At 32.2% G+C, this 5,545-nt stretch overlaps 2 non-coding genes across 2 annotated transcripts; one reads left to right on the top strand and one right to left on the bottom strand.

Annotated features, from left to right (window-relative positions):
• The first annotated feature begins 314 nt into the window (after window positions 1–314).
• On the top strand, window positions 315–418 carry LOC112793776 (small nucleolar RNA R71). The gene has a single exon (XR_003198471.1). It is a non-coding gene; the product is annotated as a small nucleolar RNA R71 (small nucleolar RNA).
• A 4,485-nt stretch (window positions 419–4,903) lies between these two features.
• LOC112793713 (small nucleolar RNA R71) lies at window positions 4,904–5,011 on the bottom strand. The gene has a single exon (XR_003198412.1). It is a non-coding gene; the product is annotated as a small nucleolar RNA R71 (small nucleolar RNA).
• Between the last annotated feature and the right edge of the window lie 534 nt (window positions 5,012–5,545).

The following is a 5,545-nucleotide window of genomic DNA, read 5'->3' as shown; positions in this document are numbered from 1 at the left end:
TGGATGCATTTTGTAATCCATTCAGACTCTGAGAAATCATGTTGACTTGATGAGTCAATATTTTGTTCTGAGCCAATATGGCATTCAGAGCATCAATTTCAAGAACTCCCTTCCTCTGAGGCGTCCCATTACTCATAGGATTTCTCTCAGAAGTGTACATGAATTGGTTATTTGCAACCATGTCAATGAGTTCTTGAGCTTCTGCAGGTGTTTTCTTTAGGTGAATGGATCCACCTACAGAATGGTCCAGTGACATCTTACAAAGCTCAGATAGACCATCATAAAATATATATAAAATGGTCCACTCTGAAAGCATGCCAGAAGGACACTTTTTGGTCAACTCCTTGTATCTTTCCCAAGCTTCATAGAGGGATTCACCATCTTTTTGCTTGAAGGTCTAAACATCTACTTTAAGCTTGCTCAGCTTTTGAGGAGGAACGAACTTGGCCAAGAAGGCCGTGACCAGCTTATCCCAAGAGTCCATGCTATCTTTAGGTTGTGAGTCTAACTATGTTCTAGCTCTGTCTCTTACAACAAAGGGGAAAAGCATGAGCCTGTAGACTTCAGGATCTACTCCATTAGTCTTAACAGTATCACAGATCTGCAGAAATTCAGTTAAAAACTGATAGGGATCTTCTGATGGAAGTCCATGAAACTTGCAGTTCTGTTGCATTAGAGCAACTAGTTAAGGCTTCAGTTCAAAATTGTTTGCTCCAATGGCAGGGATTGAGATCCTTCTTCCATAAAAATTGGAAGTAGGTGTAGTATAATCACCAAGCATCCTCCTTGCATTATTGTTGCTGTTATTATTTTCGGCTGCCATCTCCTCTTCTTTTTCGAAAATTTCTATAAGGTTTTCTCTGGATTGTTGTATTTTAGCTTCTCTTAGTTTCTTCTTCAGAGTCCTTTCAGGTTCAGGATTTACTTCAACAAGAATGTTCTTGTCCTTGCTCCTGCTCATATGAAAAAGAAGGGAATAGAAAATAATAATAGGGATCCTCTTTACCACAGTAGAGAGATTCTTTTATGTGAGTTGAAGAAGAAAAGAATAGAAGAGGGAAGAGAAAAATTCGAACACAAAGGAGAAGAGAGGGTTCAAATTTTTAGATGAAGAGAAGTGTTAGTAGATGAATAAATAAATAGAAAGAGATGAGAGAGAAGAGTTTTCGAAAATTGTTTTTGAAAAATAGTTAGTGATTTTCAAAAATTGAGAGAAGAAATACAATTAAAATTAAAATTTGAAACAATTAGTTAATTAAAAGAATTTTGAGAAAGAGTGAGGAAATTTTCGAAAATTAGAGAGAGAAAAGTAGTTAGGTGGTTTTGAAAAAGATAAGAAATAAACAAAAAGTCAATTAGTTAGTTGAAAAAGATTTGAAAATCAATTTTGGAAAGATAAGAAGTTAGAAAAGATTTTTGAAATTGATTTTGAAAAAATATATGATTGAAGAGATATTTTGAAAAAGATTTGAAAAGGAAATTAACAAGATTTGATTTTTAAAATTAAAATTGATTACTTGACTAAATAGAAACTAAAAGATATGATTTTAGAATTTAAAGATTGAACATTTCTTAACAAGAGAGTAACAAACTTCAAATTTTTTAATCAATCACATTAATTGTTAGTAAAGTTTTCGAAATTTTGAAATGAAATTAAGAAAATGATTTTGAAATCACTTTTTAAAATTTTTGAAAAATAATAAGAAAAATGAAAAAGATTTAATTTTTGTAAAAGATTTTGAAAAGATAAGATTTTTAAAATTGAAATCTTGACTTGACTAACAAGAAACAACTAATTTTAAAAATTTTTGGCCAAGTCAACCCAAAGATTTCGAATTTTATGAGTAAAATAAGGAAAAGATATTTTTTTTGATTTTTTGAATTTTTAATGATGAAAGAGAAAAACACAAATATGACTCACAACATGAAAAATTAAGATCAAAACAAAGAAAACATGCAAGAATACTATGAATGTCAAGATGAACACCAAGAACACTTTGAAGATCATGATGAACATCAAGATTTATTTTTGAAAAATTTTCAAGAAAAGAAAAACATGCAAGATACCAAACTTAGAAAATTTTCATGTTTAGACACTATGAATGCAAAAATGCATATGAAAAACAACAAAAGACACAAAACAAGAAAATATGAAGATCAAACAAGAAGACTTACCAAGAACAACTTGAAGATCATGAAGAACACCATGCATGAGTTTTTGAAAAATGCACAAATTTTTTAAAAACATGCAATTAACACGAAACTTAAAAATTGACACTAGACTCAAACAAGAAACACAAAAATATTTTTAGTTTTTATGATTTTATTATTTTTTTGGATTTTTTCAAAAATTATTTTGGGAAATCAAATTTTGAAAGATTTTTTTGAAAACTTTTGGAAAATAAAATAAAGGAAAATTACCTAATCTGAGCAACAAGATGAACCGTCAGTTGTCTAAACTCAAACAATCCCAGGCAACGGCGCCATAAACTTGGTGCACGAAATTGTGATCATCAAGAATGGCGCCAAAGACTTGGAGCTCTAAAACGTGAATCACACTTTGTCACAACTTCGCACAACTAACCAGCAAGTGCACTGGGTCGTCCAAGTAATAAACCTTACGTGAGTAAAGGTCGATCCCACAGAGATTGTTGGTATGAAGCAAGCTATGGTCATCTTGTAAATCTCAGTTAGGCGGATTCAAATGGTTATAATGGTTTTCGAATATAAAGATAAATAAAGCATAAAATAGAGTTAGAGATACTTATGTAAATCATTGGTGGGAATTTCAGATAAGTGTATAGAGATGCTTTGTTCCTTCTGAATCTCTACTTTCCAACTGCTTTCATCCAATCATTCTTACTCCTTTCTATGGCAAGCTGTATGTAGGGCGTCACCGTTGTCAACGACTACTTCCCATCCTCTTAGTGAAAATGGTCCAAATGCTCTGTCATAGCACGGCTAATCATCTGTCAGTTCTCGATCATGTTGGAATAGAATCCAGTGATTCTTTTGCGTCTGTCACTACGCCCAACACTCACGAGTTTGAAGCTCATCACAGTCATCCCATCTTTAAGTCTAGTGTCAATTTTTAAGTTTGAGTCTAGTGTCAATTTTTATGTTTGGCGTCAATTGCATGTTTTTAAAAATTTATGCATTTTTTGAAAAATTCATGCATTGCATTCTTCATGATCTTCATGTTGTTCTTGATAAGTCTTCTTGTTTGATCTTTAAATTTTCTTGTTTTGTGTTTTTTGTTATTTTTCATATGCATTTTTGCATTCATAGTGTCTAAGCATGAAAAATTTCTAAGTTTGGTGTATTGCATGTTTTTCTTTTCTTGAAAATTTTTCAAAAATTAGTCTTGATGTTCATCTTGATCTTCAAAGTGTGCTTGGTGTTCATCTTGACATTCAGAGTGTTCTTGCATGCATCATGTATTTTGATTCATAATTTTCATGTTGTGAGTCATTTTTGTGTTTTTCTCTCTCATCATTAAAAATTCAAAAAAATAAAAAAAATATCTTTTCCTTCTTTTACTCAAAAATTCGAAATCTTTGGGTTGACTTGGTCAAAAATTTTTAAAATAAGTTGTTTCTTGTTAGTGAAGTAAAGATTTCAATTTTAAAAATCTTATCTTTTCAAAACTTTTTCAAAAATCAAATCTTTTTCATTTTTCTTATTATTTTTCAAAAATTTTTAAAATTTATTTTCAAAATATTTTCCTATCTTTACTTCATATTTTCGAAAACTTTACTAACAATTAATGTGATTGATTCAAAAATTTGAAGTTTGTTACTTTCTTGTTAAGAAAGGTTCAATCTTTAAATTCTAGAATCGTATCTTTTAGTTTCTTGTTAGTCAAGTAATCAATTTTAATTTTAAAAATCAAATCTTTTCCAAAATATCTTTCTCAATCATATTTTTTTAGAATCATATCTTTTTCAAAATTTGATTTCAAAATCTTTTCTAACCTCTTATCTTTTCAAAATTGATTTTCAAATCTTTTTCAACTAACTAATTGACTTTTTGTTTGTTTTACTATTTCTTATCTTTTTTCAAAACCACCTAACTACTTTTCTCTCTCTAATTTTCGAAAATCACCTTCCTATTTTTCAAGATTCTTTTTAATCAGCTAATTGTTTCAAATTTTAATTTTAATTTTATTTCTTCTCTTAATTTTTGAAATTATCTCCCTCTCATCTTTTTCTATTTATTTATTCATTTACTAATACTTCTCTTCATCTTAAAATTCGAACCCTCTCTTCTCTTCTGTGTTCGAATTTTTCTCCTCCTTCTTCTATTCTTTTCTTCTTCTACTCAGATAAAGGAATCTCTAAACTGTGACATAGAGGATTCCTCTTTCTTTTCTGTTTTCTTCTTTTTTCTATGAGCAGGAGCAAGGACAAGGACATTCTTGTGGAAGCAGATCCTGAACCTGAAAACCTTACAGAGAAAACCTTACAGAGAAAACCTTACAGAGAATCTCAAAAAAGAAGACATGGTCGAACCCAATAACAATGGTGGAGGTGCAAGGAGGATGCTTGGTGATTATACTACACCTACTTCCAATTTTTATGGAAGAAGCATCTCAATCCCTGCCATTGGAGCAAACAATTTTGAGTTGAAGCCTCAACTAATTGCTCTAATGCAACAGAACTGCAAGTTCCATGGACTTCCATCAGAAGATTCCTATCAGGCTTTAACTGAGTTCTTGCAGATCTGTGATACTGTTAAGACTAATGCAGTAGATCCTGAAGTCTACAGGCTCATGCTTTTCCCTTTTGCTGTAAGAGACAGGGCCAGAACATGGTTGGACTCACAACCTAAAGATAGCCTGGACTCTTGGGATAAGCTGGTCACAGCCTTCTTGGCCAAGTTCTTTCCTCCACAAAAGCTAAGCAAGCTTAGAGTGGATGTTCAGACCTTCAAGCAAAAAGATGGTGAATCCCTCTATGAAGCTTGGGAAAGATACAAGCAGTTGACCAAAAAGTGTCCTTTTGACATGCTTTCAAAGTGGACCATTTTGGATATATTCTATGATGGTATATCTGAGTTCTCTAAGATGTCACTGGACCATTCTGCAAGTGGATCCATTCACCTAAAGAAAACGCCTACAGAAGCTCAAGAACTCATTGACATGGTTGCAAATAACCAGTTCATGTACACTTCTGAAAGGAATCCTGTGAGTAATGGGACGCCTAAGAGGAAGCGAGTTCTTGAAATTGATGCTCTGAATGCCATATTGTCTCAGAAAAAAATGTTGACTCAGCAAGTCAAGATGATTTCTCAGAGTCTGAATAGATGGCAAAATGTATCCAACAGTACTAAAGAGGCATCTTCTGAAGAAGAAGCTTATGATCCTGAGAACCCTGCAATAGCAGAGATGAATTAAATGGGTGAACCCTATGAAAAGATTTATAATCCCTCATGGAGAAATCATCCAAATTTCTCATGGAAGGATCAATAAAAGCCCCAACATGGCTTTAATAATGGTGGAAGAAACAGGTTTAGCAATAGCAAGCCTTTTCCATCATCTTCTCAG

This window comes from Arachis hypogaea, chromosome 3, assembly GCF_003086295.3.
Source record: "Arachis hypogaea cultivar Tifrunner chromosome 3, arahy.Tifrunner.gnm2.J5K5, whole genome shotgun sequence".
Classification (NCBI taxonomy): Eukaryota; Viridiplantae; Streptophyta; class Magnoliopsida; order Fabales; family Fabaceae; genus Arachis; species Arachis hypogaea.
Note: the sequence above shows the minus strand (reverse complement) of the source record. Positions and strands in the feature narration are given on the sequence as shown.